The sequence below is a fragment of the Cynocephalus volans genome, chromosome 1 (assembly GCF_027409185.1).
Source record: "Cynocephalus volans isolate mCynVol1 chromosome 1, mCynVol1.pri, whole genome shotgun sequence".
NCBI lineage: Eukaryota > Metazoa > Chordata > Mammalia > Dermoptera > Cynocephalidae > Cynocephalus > Cynocephalus volans.
Window position 1 is genome coordinate 66,897,718 of NC_084460.1, and position 16,875 is coordinate 66,914,592.

Consider the following 16,875-nt stretch of genomic DNA (forward strand, 5'->3'; position numbering starts at 1 on the left):
CAATAGTCCCAAAAGTCTTCACTTATTCCAGCATGAATGTAAAAGTCCAAAGTCTAAAGCCTCATCTGAAGCCAAAGACAGAAATCCTTCTAGCTGTGAACCTGTAAAAACAAATTTATCTACTGCCAAGATACATGGTGGAACAGACATTAGGTACACATTCCCATTCCAAAAGGGAGGAATAAGCCAGAAGAAAGGAGAAACAGGTCCCAAAAAAGTCTGAAACCCAGCAGGGCAGACATTAAATCATAAAGCTCCAAAATAATCTTCTTTAACTCCAAGTCCTGTATCCTGGGCACAATGGGGCATCTGGGCCCCCAAAGCACCAGATAGTCTTGCTCTGCAAGGTGCAGCCCATTTGGTGTCCTGGTGCTTGCAGCTTTTCCAGGCTGGTATTGCATGTTGCCAGAGGCCTTACAGTTCTGGGGCCATGGTGGCAGCCCTGCTGCCTTGGCTCTACTAGACATTTCCCCGGTGGGGGCTCTTTGTGGGTGCTCTGACACCACTTTTCTCCTCCAATTGCTCTAGTAGATGGCTTCTGTGGTGGCTCTGACCCTGTGCCAGGGCTCTGCCTGGGCCGCCAGCTTTTTCCATACATCCTCTGAAATCTGGGTGGAGGCTGCCATGCCTCCACTGCTCTCATACTCTGCCAGCCTGCAGACTTAACACTACGTGGATGCCACCAAGGTTTCTGGCTTATGTTCTCCAGAGCTGCTGCATGAACCACACTTGGGGCCACTCGAGGCAGTGATGCTCCAGCCAGAGCAGCTGGGATGCAGGGAGCAGGTTCCCGAGGGCAGTGGTGCCCTAGATTTGTCCTCCAGAACAACTCAGGCCTCCTAGGCCTCCAGTCCTGCAATGGGAGCAGTGCCCTTCCAGATTTCTGAAATGCCTTCAGGCCCTTTCTCCCACTGTCTTGGCTATTAGCATCTGGCTGCCTCATAGCCAACCTAATGTCTTTAGCAACCAGTCTAACTGCTTGAATTTTTCTCCTGCTTTCTGCTTCTCTACCACGTGGCCAGGCTACAACTTTTCCAAATATTTATAGTCTGCTTCTCTTTTAAATTCTGGCTTTACATCATCCCTTTTCTGCCATAACTCAGCATAGGCTGTTGCAATTAATCATGCAGCTTCCTTAATGCATTGCTGCTTGGAAATTTCTTCTGCCAAATATTCTGGTTCACAACTCCTAACTCCCACCTTCCACAAAGTCCTAGGGCATGCACACAATGCAGCCAAGTTCACTGCTGTGTTGTAGAAAGGGTAATCTTTTGTCCAATTCCAAATAAGTTTCTCATTTCTATTTGAGACCTCATCATCAGCACGGCCTTTACTTTTCACATTTCTATCAGAATTCTGGTCACAACCATTTGTCCAATCTCTAAAAATTTTCCAAAATTTCCCTCATCTTTTTGTCTTCTTCTACGTCCTCCAAACTCCTCCAACCTTTGCCCATTACCCAGTTCCAAAGCTGCTTCCACATTTTCAGGTATCTGTATAGAAACACCCCACTCCTTGGTACCAATTTTCTGTATTAGTCCATTTTTATGTTGCTATAACAGAATACCTGAGACTGGTAATTTATAAAGAACAGAGGTTTATTTGGCTTATATTCTGGCATAGGCCTCAAGGTGCTTCTACTCATGGTAGAAAGTGTCAGGCAGCCAGCAGGTACAAGCAGATCACATGCAAGAGGAAGTGAGGGAGAGAGGGAGGTGCCACGGTCTTTTAAACAACCAGCTCTAGTGGTAAGTAACAGAGAGAGAATTCACTCACTACCCCCACCCCGCAGGGAGAGCATTAATCCATTCATGAAGGTTCTGCCCCCGGTGACTCAAACAGCTTCCAACACTGCCACACTGGGGAGCAGATTTCTACATGAGTTCTGGGAGAACAATAATCTAAGCTCCATCAGTGACTCTTTGGAAAGTATATTTTTTCTCCACCTGGCATTTGTTTTATTGTTTGTTTGTTCTATTTGTTGTTTGCTTGTTTGGTTAGCTTTCTGAACAAACTAATTTTGTAAAATATATTTGTTGTGTGTGGTCCTGAAGCTTCTAGTCCAACACAGCCTTAGGCCACCCTTCCTGCTCGTACAGAGACTTGATATCAGCCAGAGCTTAGAGATTAAAGTTCCTCAGTTCTTTCCTGACACACAGACCTATGCATTTATGTGGACTTCTAGATCCCCAGGAATGCATAGCTTTTAAAGACCCTATTGAAATGTTATTCCTTACCTGTTCCCTTAAAGTTTTTTGTTTGACTATTATTTACCTCAACTGTTACTCATATCCTCAGGCATCTTCAACACTAAATAGTTGCTCATAAAAATCTTCTACAGACATTTGAACTAGGGTTTGAAAGAAAGTTTCAAGCCTATAGTATTCTCTCTGGTACCAGGAATGTAGGATGCTATTTTTAAAGAGTACTGCTAAGGTGGGGAGGGAGGTGATGGGACTAGGATATGGTAAAACACCACAAAGCTTACTGTCCTTACCAAGGTTTAGCTATTTTCTTGATTAAATTCTCTGTGGGTTGACAGAAGCCTTTGGTTAATGTTAAGAGTTTTGAAAATGTTCATCATTATCATTTTTACCAATTTTTTTTTTTTTTTAGTGACCGGTAAGGGGATCGCAACCCTTGGCGTGGTGTCGTCCGCACCGCGCTCAGCCAGTGAGCGCACCAGCCATCCCTATATAGGATCCGAACCCATGGCCTAGGCGCTCCCAGTGCCGCACTCTCCCAAGTGAGCCACAAGTTCGGCCCCATTTTTACCAATTTTAAAATTGCTTTTATTAAGGAAAAATTTCAGAGGTTATTACTCCTCCATTTCAATAACAGATTATGCTAAACTCTTAAAATTAATTTATAAGTGTTTCCTACTTCTATTTTTGGAAGAATTTTTGTAGGGCAGGTATTACTATTCCATCCATAAATCTTGCATAGAGATCAATAGTGAAACTCTGTGCCTGGAATAGTTTTTTGTGAGAAGTTGTTTAAGTGCAAATCCTATGCCTTCAGAAGAGAAAGTGTTTTACATATTGGCCACAACAATTTACAGTCCCTCCAACAGTATAGGAGGGTACCCCTTTCCCTGCATTCTCACCAGCATTTGTTATTCTCTCTCTCTTTTTGATAATAGCCAGTCTAACTGGGATGAGATGATATCTCAATGTGGCTTTGATTTGCATTTTTCTGATGATTAGTGATGTTGAGCATTTTTCCATGTACCTGTTGGCAATTTGTATGTCTTCCTTTGAGAAATGTCTATTCAGCTCCTTTGCCCACTTTTTAGTTGGATTATTATTGTTATTATTATTATTATTATTTTTACTGTTAAGTTATTTGAGTTCCTTGTATATTAATTCTTTATCAGATGTATGGTTTGTAAATATTTTCTCCCATTCTGTAGGGGATCTTTTCACTGTTGATTGTTTCCTTTGCTGTGCATAGTCTTTTCAGTTTGGCATAATCCTATTTATTTTCTCTTTTGTTGCCTGTGTTATTGAGGTCTTATAGTGTTTTTCCTTAGTCCTACATCCTAAAGTGTTTCCCTGATATTTTCTATTAGGAGTTTTATAGCTTCTGGTCTGATATTTGAGTGTTTAATCCACTTTGAGTTGATTTTGGCATATGGTGAGAGTTTTTATTATGAAGGGATGTTGAGTTTTCTCAAATGATTTTTCTTAATCTATTCAGATGATCTCATGATTTTTGTCCTTGGTTTTATTGATGTGATGTATCACATTTATTGACTTGTGTATGTTGATCCATCCTCACATCCCTGGGATGAATCTTTTTGATGTGTTTCTGTATTCTGTTTGCTAATATTTGTTGCAAATTTTTGTGTCTATATTCATCAAGTATATTGGCTTGTAGTTTTCTTTTTTGTTGCCTCATTGTCTGTTTTTTGTATCAGTGTGATGTTGGATTCATAGAATGAGTTTGGAAGGATGACCTCTGTTTCAATTATTTTGGAATAGTTTGAAAAAGATTGTTATTAATTCTTCTTTAAAGGTGTGGTAGAATTCAGCAGTGAGGTCATCCATTTCTGGGTTTTCTTTAAGAGACTGCCAGTTACTGCTTCAATTTTGTTGCTCATTATGGGTCTGTTCAGGTTTTCTATTTTTTCATGGTTCAGTCTTGGTAGTTTATATGTGTCCCAATATTTAGCCATTTCCTCCATATTTTCATATTTGGTGGGGTATACTTATTCATAATGGTCTCATAATTATTTGTATTGCTATGGTATCCACTGTAATGTCTTATTTTTCATTTCTCATTTTTTTATTTGGGGCTTCTGTTTTTTTGATTTTAGTTAGTCCAGCAAATAGTGTGTCTATTTATATATGTTGTCAAAAAAACAACTTTTTGTTTCATTGCTCTTTTTACCTTTTTTTTTTTCTTGGTCTCTATTTCATTTACTTCTGCTCTGATCTTAAGTATTTCTTTCCATCTACTAATTTGGGGATTAAATTGTTCTTGATTTCCTAGCTCTTTGCAGTACAGTGTTAGATTTTTTATTTTAAGTCTTTCTATTCTTTTGATGTAAGCATTTATTGTAACAAACTTTCCTATAAGTAGTGCTTTTGCAGTTTCCCATAGATTTTGTTATGCTGTGTCTTTATTTTCATTAGTTTCAAGAATTTTTTTGATTTCCTGTTTAACTTATTCTTTAACCCATAGGTCATTCAGGAGCATATTCTTTAATTTCCTTGTATTTGTATAGTTCCCAAAGTTTCACTTGTCATTAATGTCTAGTTTTAATCTGTCATGGTTTGAAAGATATTTGAAATGATTTCAATTTTTTAAAAATTTGAAATCTTGATTTGTGATCTAACATGTTGTCTATCCTGAATAATGTACCATGTGTTGATGTGAAGAATGTATATTCTGTAGTTGTTGGATGATATGCTCTGCAAATATTGGTCAAGTCCAATTGGTCAAAAGTGTAGTTTAAATCGCTTTGTTTTTCTGTTTGTTTGTTGCCTAGATGATCTGTCCATTGTTGAGAGTGGGATGTTGAGATCCCCAACTATAATCATATTTGGATTATTTCTCTTTTAAGATCTAATAGTGTTTGCTTTATATGTTGGGTGCTCTGATGTTCGGTTCATAAATATTTATGATTATTATATCCTCTTGCTGGATAGATCTCTTCATCATTATACAATGACCTTCTTTGTCTCTTTGGAGTTTTTGGTTTAGAGCCTATTTTATCTGATAAAAGAATAGCTACTTCTGCTCATTTTGGTTTCTATTTTCATGGCACATATCTTTTCCTTCCTTCACTGTTAGTTTATGATAGTCTCTACAGGTAAGTTGAGTTTCTTGTAGGCAACATATAATTGGGTCTAGTTTTTTAACCCATTCAACAAATCTATGTGTTTCGAGTGGGGAATTCAATCCATTTACATTAAGGGTTTTTATTGAAAGGTATTGTCTTACTGCTGGCATTTAAAAAAAATTTTGTATGATTGTTTTAATTATCTTTTTTTTCCTTTCCTTTTCTGTTATTGATTGTATTTTGTGTTTATTGATTTTTTGATGTGGTAATACACAGTTTCTTTCTCTTTCTTATTTCCATATCTGCTCTATCAGTGGGCTTTTTTCTTTCTCATGTATTCATGATGGTGATTATCACTTTTTGCCTTTCAAATACATGACTCTCTTGAGGATTTCTTGTAGAGATGATCATGTGGTACTGAACTCCTGTAGTTTTTGTTTTTCTGAGTAATACACTATTTTTCCTTCATTTCTCAAAGAAAGTTTTGCTGGGTATAGTATTCTTGGCTGGCTGGTTTTTTGTTTGTTTGTTTGTTTTTTCTCCTATTGGTTCTTTCAATATATCATTTGTTACAAAGAGTATTTTTTTTTTCATTAAATGATTTTGGTACCCAAAATCTTACTGAATGAACTTGGGTTTATTTCTGGATTCTATATTTTAATAAATTGATTTATTTGTTTGCTATGTCTACTGCTAGTCAAATTTCTGTTGGGGATTCCCTTATAGGTGAGTTGATGTTTTTGTCTTGCTGTTTTTAGGATTCTCTCTTTGTGTCTGACTTTTGACCGTTTAACTAAAATAGTCCTGGAGAGGACCTTTTTGGATTGAATCTATTTGGGGATCTTTGAGTCTCTTGGATCTGAAAGTATATCTCTCCAAATACCTGGGAATTTTTCTGATTGAATAGGTTTTCAGTGCCTTTTCCTTTCTCCTCACATTTCTTTTTTTAAATATTATATCTCATGTGGCAGTTTTTTTTTATTTTAACCTCTCAATTTACACTGTAGTTGATTTTTGTGTTCCTTTATCCATTCCTCTTTCCTCCTTCCCTCTCTCCCCTCCCTCCCCCACTACATCATATCTGTTCCCTTGTCTTAACAAGTTTAAGGAATTGTTTTGATTGTTGTGTCTTCTTCTCCCCCACCATTTACTTGCTTATTTGTTTGTTTGCTTATTTTTAGCTCCTACAAATAAATGAGAACATGTGGTATTTTTCTTTCTGTGCCAGACTTGTTTCACTTAGTATAATTTTCTCTAAGTCCATACATGTTGTTGTAAATGTTAGTATTTCATTATTTTTTATATAAGAGTAGAATTCCATTGTGTAGATATACCACAGTTTCCCTATCCACTCATCTGATGATGGGTGTTTGAGCTAGATCCAACTCTTGGCTATTGTAAATAGTGCAGTAATAAACATGGGAGTACAGGTTTCCCCTTGCATTTCTGAACAGCTGTGATTCAGGTGTTTTGCACGTAAGGTTGTCTGATAGCTCTGGTAGATTTTCTTCATTTTTTAATATATTTTTTTCTTTTTTTTTGTCTGCCTGGGTAATTGCAAAAAGACTGTCTTTAAGATAAGAAATTTTTTCTGCTTGCTCTAGCTTACTGTTTAAGATCTCAGTTGTGTTTTTTATTTCATTGAATGTATCCTTAGTTCCAGGAGTTCTGATACATTCTTTTTTAAAGTATCTGTAAACTTCCTCCTTCATATCCTGGATAGTTTTTCTCATTTTATTGTATCACTTAACTGAATATTCTTGTACCTCATTGAGTTTCCTTAAGATTGTTGCTTGGAATTCATTTTCGGTTATTTCAAAGTTTTCCTGGTTTGAGGTCTGGTACTTGAGTATCATTGTATTCCTTTGGTGGTGTCGTATTTTCTTGCTTTGTTTTGGTTTTGCATTTCCAGTATTCCTACATTGATATGTGTCTTCTGGTGGAGCCATTGCTTCTTTTATTACCCTGCAGTGAATTTTGAGGAGAGAGACTCCCTGCTATAGATGTATTTTATATTGACTGTTGGGTAGGCATTTTAGTTTGGGTTCTTAGTAGATGCAGTAGTGCAGTCTCTATGTGGTTAATTTGACACCACTCAACTTTGAAGTTGTCTGTTAGTGCCTTCATGGCCTGGGCACTGGGGCAATTAGTGGTTCCTTGCTGAAGTGAGTGACGCTGTTCTGGGTGTTTGAGGATGTAGGCAAGATCTCAAGTTCTTGGGAGAAGCTGCTGGGTACTGTTCCTCCTTGGCTAAGGTGGGTGACCTTGGACAGACTTGGTGGCACTGCTGCTAGTGTCCTGTGCATTTGGGTGTATTGAAACTCCTCAGTTTGAACTGGCAACCTTGGCAAGGTTTCTCTTTCCTCTTTCCTGCAGGCAGAGGCTTATCCCTCTTTTGCCTTTCCTCCTGCAATGATAAAATACAGGAACATCTAGATCTGGGTGAGGTAGGGCTTGTTGTGCCTGAGCAGGGCATTGGCAGGAGCAGTGGACTGTGGCTGGGTGGTGACAATGGCAATGGCCACAAGGTTGTTCTTTCTTCTGTGGTTTGGGAGCTGGACTGCCAAGAGTGGAGCTGCTGAGCCATCTCTCAGGAAGTGGGAGAGGCCACTAGGTGGGGTTTCAGTGAGGGAGTCTGTTAGCAGCTTCTTGTGTGGTGGGCAGGGCAACTAGGCAGGCCTGCAGTGAAGTGGCTCATCTAGCTGCACCTGGGCTGTGGGCAGTGTTGCTAGGCAGTCCTGCAGTGAACTGACCTGTTAAGCTGCTTCTGTTCAGTGGGTGGGAACTCTAGGCAAGCCTGCAGTGAAGGGGCCAGTGAAGTCACTTCCGGAACTGTTGATATGGCTGCTAGGCAGGACTTTTCAGGATGGAAGCACATGGCAGCTTCTCTGGGAGGGGCAGATGCACTGTATTTTCACTGGCCTGAAGGTGAAAATACGTGTTAAGATAGAAACCAGTGAGCTGCTTTTCCTGCTTGGGAGATCAGGTGCACAAAACTCAGTCAACTGGTGGGGCTAGGGGTAGGGGTAAGAATAGGGTGTGCTTCACCTGAGGAGAGTCTCCCTACCTGTAGGGGATGCTGGTGTGTGTCAGCTCAGCAGGACTAAGATTACCTTCCCATACTGCAGAATGGCATCACAGCTGCTGTGAGTGCAGGCTTCATGCTGCTGGGGTCAGAGGATTACAGCCTCTCCTATGAGTGTGCTGGGTGGAAGGCAGAGTCGTAAGGCTAGGAAAGCACCTTGGTTTCTAGCTCCAGGGCAGAGCATGTGCCATAACAGCTCCAGTTTCAAGATGGCACCATCTTGCATTGGTCTAGGTCCCAAGGGTGGGGGGTGGGGAGCATACCATTTGTGCTAGTGCTCTAGAGGGAAGCAGAGTGTTTTCTAGTGTGCTCCCCATACTTGGCTCCAGGCTTGTCCTGTCAGAAGATCTATGGGCCTTTGTGGGGAGTATGAGGGTTGGTGTGGGTCCTTTGCCTACTTGTTTGCTGCTAGGGAAAATTCTTCCTGCGCCAGTCCTGGTGTCAGAGACATAGTGGCTGAGGCCATGTGCCTCTTTCTTTTCTCTATGCTACCATCGTGTGTTTCTATGCTCCGCAGTGATCTCGTCAGTCTCCTGCTGCACCCTCATGCTCTCCCCCTAATACTCCTGTCCATACTTAGTGTCTGTTAGTTGTTTGGTCTTTTTCTGTGGGAGGAACATGCCCTGAACGCCTCTAGTCTACCATCTTGTCCCACCCCATACCACATATTAATGAAAGCATGGTACCAACGGAAATAAGGGTAAGAGCTTAAACAAGGCAGCGTTTCTAAACAAAGAGTGGTACAGAACTTTCTGACTGAATATCAACATTCATGTATGAGAGAAGTGAAAGGTGAAAGATGAAATTAGAGGAAAAATAAGCAGGCCAGTCAGAAGAGTTTGAAATCTGACCCATAAATAATTTGAATAGAAGTAAGAATACTCTACTTTTTGTTGATTCATATTATTTTATAATAGCTTCACATTTATACTTATTGGAGTACATAAAACCATCCAAATTTAAGCATTACAAAATTCGAACATGTCGGTAATCCACCACATTGTATATCGACAAAATAAAATTAAGAAAAAAAAATTCGAACATGAATTACATTAAAGTGAAAATCTACCAAATTGTTATAGTGCCCAAGAAATAACTATCGTCTAACATTTTGAATATATCTTTAAAATGTGTTTTGCATATTGTGTGGAAGATGTTATTTTCTTTTAGTTATTCTGCCAGCACACTATTCCATGTCAGAAAAATATAGCTGTCTATAATTCTTTTTAAACATAGTACAGTAATTTCTTGTAAGAATATGTTGAAATATATTGCATTTTATTAAACATTTTCTGATGAATATTTGAATTACTTCTAAGATGTCACTAATATAAACAGTGGTTCATACTTGCACATATTTTTTAGACATTTAAGGAAATATTTCTAGCATAAACTTGCTGAAAACAGAAATGCCAGGTTTTAAAATAAAGACTTTTTAATATTTTATGACATTATCAAAATACTTTCTAAAATTTAATATAAATTGATACTTCCAGTAAGATGGTAGAAAAAGTGCCCATTTGTCTATTGCTTTCCAGTAAGGATATTATCTTTTTATATTTTAAAAAGTTAATTGTCTAGAAATGATATTTTAATGTTTTAAGCAATAAATTCTGTAAATGTAGTAAGGTTGAACATGCTTTAATATGTTAATTAGGCCACTTTTTTTTAGACTCATATCTATGCTGATATTTACAATATTTCTACCAAAGATCTATACACAATTTTCTTAATTGGATTAAATAGGCAGTAGAATAAACCTTCTATGTTTCCCCGAAGCATACAATATAGAGCTGGCCAATATGTGACTGGTAGTATTCACAGTCAATAATTGTTAGTAGGCTTAATGATAATTAAATAAACATATTTTTCTAATGTTCCTTCTAATTTTCCTTGTGTTAACTATATATTTTTAAAGTATTAACTATCAGGATTTTGCCACTACTTACCCCTAGAGGAAATTTGTTTGCTCTGTGAAAATTCTTCTATATAGTAGTCTTTGGTTTCACCTGAGGTTTTCAAAGTGCTACATAGATATAATCTTAGTTATCTAAAAATTATATCTAAAATGAATGATAGTTGATTATTACCTAGACAATTCTCCTTTCCATGCCAAGACAAATATTTTTCGAAGCATAAAATATGCAGTGGTTCCAGTCCCTGGTCATAGTTCTTTCTGGCCAATGCTTATATTGTAGAATAAATTTACTCTCCACGTGTGTTCACATTTCTTTCTAATATATTTTCACTATTTTCAAAATGTATGTTTGACACAGAAAGAAAGTATCTTTAACAAACTATCTTGTATTATGTGCAAAAGGATAACAATTGGACTAACCAGTTGTCAACAGAGAGTTTGCACTAAACATGCCGTTCATTGTTAAGAACTTTCCATTCAAATTCATGCCTAGACATGTGAAAGAATTGGGCTATACTCTGGAGACACCATAGAATGATAAGGCTATTGGCAGTGGGACCCAACTTGGTTGGGAGTCAATTTTACTTACACAAGAATCCTTAAAGCATAATATGTTAAGGATTTTAAAAATTTCTTAAATATATTAGGTACAGAGTTTTAAATTTTTTTGACAGCTTTCTAGATCCTGAAAGCAAAGTTAAATCTTTCTAGAAATCAATATATCTGTTGCTTGCAAAATATTTTCAAGAGTGGTGTTTCTTCCAATTCTCGGGCTTCAATTTTGTAGAGGTATGAGTGAAAAACTGCTAGTCCGTATATGTGCGCTGGTGGGTCCCTTCATGGACTCTAACTTTTGCAGTGACCATGATACATTCTGAGAGCAAACCCAGCCCACTGAGAGAACTGCAGAGTAAAGCAGAGTCTTGAAAGTATTTGTATTTGTAAGATATGATATATAAAACTGAAGACAGGTTAACTTCAGAAGATAAGATAGCAGTTCTCAAATATGTGAAGGACTGTTGTGTTAGATAGGGATTTCATTTATTCTGAATCATTCAACCAGGTGGAATGAGAACAAGTGAGTGAGAGTTTCTGAGGGACCATTTGAGCTTAATATTAGGAAGAATTTGACAGCAGCGATGTCTAAGGTGGGAACATTTGCTTCAGGAGGTTCTGAGCCCTAAATGTCTACAGATGTCCAGCTAAATGACCATTGCAAACAGGTGCTCTTGAGAAGGACTGAGTATCAGGTAGGGTAAAGTCACTGAAGGCCTTAAGGAAGAGTCAGCCTTTCTAAGGGAGTGTTGTAAAAATAGAGGATCTTGTGGAAGGAGCTAATGCCCCACACTTTTTAGTATACATGCTAAAGCAAAAATGCACCTTGATATCTGTCCTCAAAGCTAAAAGATAAAGGCATACAGTGAAATGTAAAACACTTGTAGCAAACCATAACATATTCTGAGATAAAATTGCTACTCTTCACCCAGCTCTGAATCTATTCCAGGTACTATGTGTAGAACATTACAAAGGAGGAGGTTGAAGTGTAAGAATCTCAGAAGTAAGAAACTGGAAAATATTGTGGAAACTGAAAAGAACATTGTTTTCATTGATTTTTTTTTAATTATGTGGAAGAGATGCTATTTTCCTGAACTATTTATACTGCATTCAACTAAGCTTTTTGGTTTCAGAAACAGTTTCGCAAGAAACAATAATGGAATTACGTAAAACACGAGACGAGTTCTAATTCAGCATCTGTGTAGTGGGTGAGCCCAGAGAAAAACAATTGGTATTGTCCAGAATCTTATGTTATAAGCAAGGAATACAGAGAGGGATCATTAGCAATGGTAGCAGTAACAGCAGCTCCTGTAACAGTAGCTGGATGGCGATCTTTACAGTCCCACAGACCTGGGATGGCATAGTCATGGAGTGACAGAAGGCGGAGTGGCGACATTCATCAAGAGAGGAGGGGAGAGTGCACAGGAATAAAAGGGCAAAGAAGTACCAGTGTGGAAAGCTATTCCTAATTCCTAGAAACACGGATGAAGAAATGCACATCAGAAGCAACCTGTGTAACATGTATGTTAGTCATACACTAGACCTGTGTATAAAGGTCATAGGTGCTTTAGTAGTAGCGTGCGTCTGTGTATGAGGATATATATTCGCAGAGAAAGGTAATTTTTAAAGAAAGTGTTTTTCAAAGATGCAATTTCCTTCAAAGGTTGTGCCCCAAACTTGACTCTTGCTGTCCTCCTTGTGTTTGTCACTGAGTGACTCAACCCTCACACACCACCTTCCATTCCAACACTGTTCCCTTCATGTTTCTGAGCGTTTCATACTGCACATTAGTGACTGTCCCACGCAGCGGCTGCCGAGCTCCGCGACTGCATACACGTCCATGAACTGCTTCTTCACACGCCCTCAACCCCTCCAAGGCCCTGCCCTTGTCTTTGCCAATGTCTCTCACTGCAAGGACTCAGAGACCTCACACTCAAGCAGTCTGCTGTCTTATAGCACCCTCTTCCTTTCCTGTTTATATACCTTGTACGTCCACTACTGAATTCTTTGAACTCATTCAGATCCTCTACCACGTCTCTGTAAGTGCCTCACTATCGCACTGCCTCAGTGCTCCTCTTGCCCAGCTCAGACTTCATGACCCATCATGAAAATGCTTCCCTTACAGTGAATACAACTGTATCACCTCTTGCTGTTTCTCCATTTCGGTGGCCTGGCAAAGCCCTTGGTGCTGCAATGTGATCATCAGCTACCCTGGCAACCACACCTTTAACACTGTACCTTTTCAGCAGACTGCTTCATTTTTTTCCTCTCCTTTAGTTCAAAACTTATTGAAAAGGTAATTTTTAGTCCCTGTTTTCCTTCCTTCATATTCTCATCTAAACCCACTCAAATTTACTTCTCACTATTTCAGTGAGACTAAACCTGCTGTGGTCCACAGGTACCTCGTCTATGTCTTCTAGTCATATGATCACATCTCTCTACTGCAGTAGACATCCGAGCAGTACTTTGCAAGAGTGAACACTGCTTGGTGAATGCTTTTATATATTGGCTTTCCTTTTTTTTTTCCTTCTCCATCTCCTTTCAAAGTTCCTGCCTGGTGGCTTAATATTTAAATGTTACCATTCTCTTGGGGACCTGTTTGGAGCCCTTTTCTCTAATGCACACATTATCTGCAGCCGATCTATTCAATGCAATAATTTTTAAATACCATGAACATGATAAAGACTCTCTGAAGTCCAGACTTAACATCTCATGTTCATCTAATGGGAATCTCAGCATTCAGAACTTAAAACAAAGCCTAATCTCATCCATCTTGAGTCCTGAACTGTTTTCATCTCCCTAGGTCTATAAATATCTCCAGTGGCAATTCAATTGCTTAAGCCAACAATTTCAGTTATCTTCGGGTTATCTTTCTATTTCCTTTTATTCAACTCATCAATTCCTGTCCATTCTATCTACAAAACACATTTTACATGTGTTAAATTTCTTGAACTCCACAGTGTGCCAAATCCATGTATCCCTTCTTGAGTTAGTATAGCAGTCACTTATGACATTTATTTACTTCCACAATATTTTCTTAAAAATCCTTTTTCTACATAAGGAATCAGAATAATTTTCTTAAAAAATAATTTTAAAATGATTGTGTTACTAACCTGTCTAAAATATTCCAAAATTGTTAGATAAAAATCGAATTTCTTAGCCTGGATTACAAAATCCAGAAAAATAACAATATAAAATAAATAAAATCCAACCTTATCTTCAAACGTTCTTCTCTTGTGCTCACTACACTCCCACACTAATAAGCCAGTTCTTATTTGATGGATATAATGTGCATTTTCCCACCATACTGTATCTACCTCAGCTCTTCTCTCTGCCTGGAATGCTTATTCTCCTTAGTGTAGCTCATTCTTTTTATCACTAAGGTACTTCTGGGAGATATTCTCTGACTATCCAACCTGGAGAAGCCACTCATTGTTCATAATTATATCACCTCTCACATCTATTTCAATCCCTGGTAAAAAAGGGGTTTCCCTCTTAGGTCATAATTGAAAACCTCTTTTCAGATGGTCCTCCTCTAAACTACCAACACCAATGTATAACTCAAAAAGAAAAATGTTATATACATTAAATGTTACATATCAGTTTATATATAAATGGTATTTACTAATATAAATAGACAAGGGGTATGGCATCATGAATCTTACATTCTCATCAGAGATGCTGACTGTAAGTAAAAAAATGTGTCCCGCGCAGCTCTCTCGCCAGCAAGAAAGACGCGGTACACACAGGATCCTTCTGCAGTAAAGCTTTAATGCAACTTGAGAGGCAGTGCACAAGCTACTAGGGCGGAGACCCCGAACAACGAAAACCCATCCCCTTATATAGCATTCAGTCCCTCGCTTAGGACGTGTCCTTCCCTGATTGGCGTGGCGCCATCAGCCCAGATGACGCCACGGGAGAGGAAGAGATCGGAGGTAGGGGAATTCCCAGCGCGCGCTCTGGTCTAGTGACTTGTCGGAAGTCAGCGCCATGTTGTAATGGCGGTTACAGCATAGTGTGGGCGGCTCCCCACACCTCCCCCTTCTTTATTATAAAGAGGCTGGTACAAGCTTAATGGCCACAAAATTGTTTCACCAGCAGTCCTGTCTTAGGTCGACCCGTCTCAGACTATGACCTTACCCGTCACAGGTTAACCCTATCGCCACCGGGCACCATGTCTTAGGTCGGTACATGTCTGGGGGAAGTTGCCCGTCTCGGGATCTACTGGAGTGGACTTTGAAAGATGAGGCCAATACGAGCAAGGGCGAACTCCGCTGATCAACTTTCAGGGAGGCCAGCCAAAGGAAGAAAAACAAAAAAGGGGGAGTTGGTAAAATTTATTTCCTGAGCATGGATAGCCAAATATCGGGATTGGCTCCCTGCTCTAGAGCTACAAGCGCTTGGGCTATAACCACCTTGTCTCTCCGTATCTGGGTTGTCAATCTGCAGACCAACCATAGTAAGAGCACAATTCCACCACAAAGAAGCATGCCAACCCCAATTACTCCCGCCCACTCCTTGAAGTGGGACACGGCGGCTCCAATCCAGGAGGACAGTCCATCAGCGAAGGAGGCATCCACTCTTGTTGAATTCACGGACACAATGGCAGAACGTAGCTGGTCCATCAGCGCATCAAAGTCTCCTGTCCAATTTCCTGAAAGATACTGAGACAACTGATTAGACAGCGTAGCATTCCAGCATTGTGCATAGAAACAGGTATCATTGTTGCAAGCAATTTGACTCTCCTCCACCGTTATATTGACTAGAATAAACACAAAGGGGGGATAAAGGCAGACTGGTGTTGGCGGCACAGACACATTTTTCCCAGACTCTATGATGGACACAGAGGATTCAAAGATGTCAGAAGTATTGAATTTAAAGGTAGCATTCCCCCAACTTCCCCCCTTAATAAAGGCAAACGGGGAAAGATCCGTGCAACTACCATTCACCCCACACAACAACCATACATCAAATGGGTTGGTATGGGTCGCCATCAAGGGATTTTGATATGTCCAATTGTAGCCTGGAGAGGTCTCATTATACATAGTACCCATATAAGGTGAAAAGGTAAATTTATCTTTTCTTGCCCACCCCGTCTTCTTAGACTGGCAGCCCGTCCAGGGCGGGGTGTCCCCTGCTACTCTGGATCCCAAGCAATATGGGGCCCATTTTGCCTGTGAGGGAACGCTACTGCTGTTCCCCTTTGGCTCGAAGGCGGGCCAAGTTCCTGATATCCAGGTGGCATTGGCTGAGGCTGACTGTGTTGGGAAATCAAACCATGCTGCAGTTTGGTTATACAGTTTTATACAAGGAGCCTCGTCTGTAGATCGGTTAGAAACGATCAAAAAACATAGGCTGCCATCAAGAGTAAAATTCCTATTCCCCCCAATACTAGCTATCTCCTCATCCATAGGTAAATAAGGCAAATCTAAGGTTCTATTGGTACTAAAAAATTGAGGGAATAATTTTGCATCATGGTGAATTGGCATCGGTAGAGGGAACACCGACAGGATTCCCCAGCGTGGTTCCCCCGTCGCAAACAAGGTCAGGGTCAATATCAACAGGATCAGGGGGGGCTCCCATCTCTCTGGTCTTGTCATCCTGTGTCGGTCCCAGAATTGTCCTGGTAAGTCTTTCTGGAACCCAGAAGGGGTTTTCTTCTTCCTGTGGAAAAACACAAACAGCTCCCCTGGATCTTATCAAGATAGGATCCGGTCCTCTCCATTGTCCCGTTAAAACATCCTTCCACTTTACCAGTTCTTTAGGTCGGTCAGGATCTGAACAATGACGATCAGCGGCCGCATGGCCGTGTGCATCAAGATTTAGGAAGTTAAGGGTAAAGAGCGCCATAGAAACAGCGACTCTCGGGACTGGGGGCAATGACTCCTCAAGTCCCCCTTTTAGTTTTATGAGGTAGGATTTGAGCGTGCGGTGAGCACGCTCCACAATGCCTTGTCCTTGAGGATTATAAGGCAAACCAGTCAAGTGGGTCACATTCATTTGATGACAAAACTGTTTAAACTTTTGAGA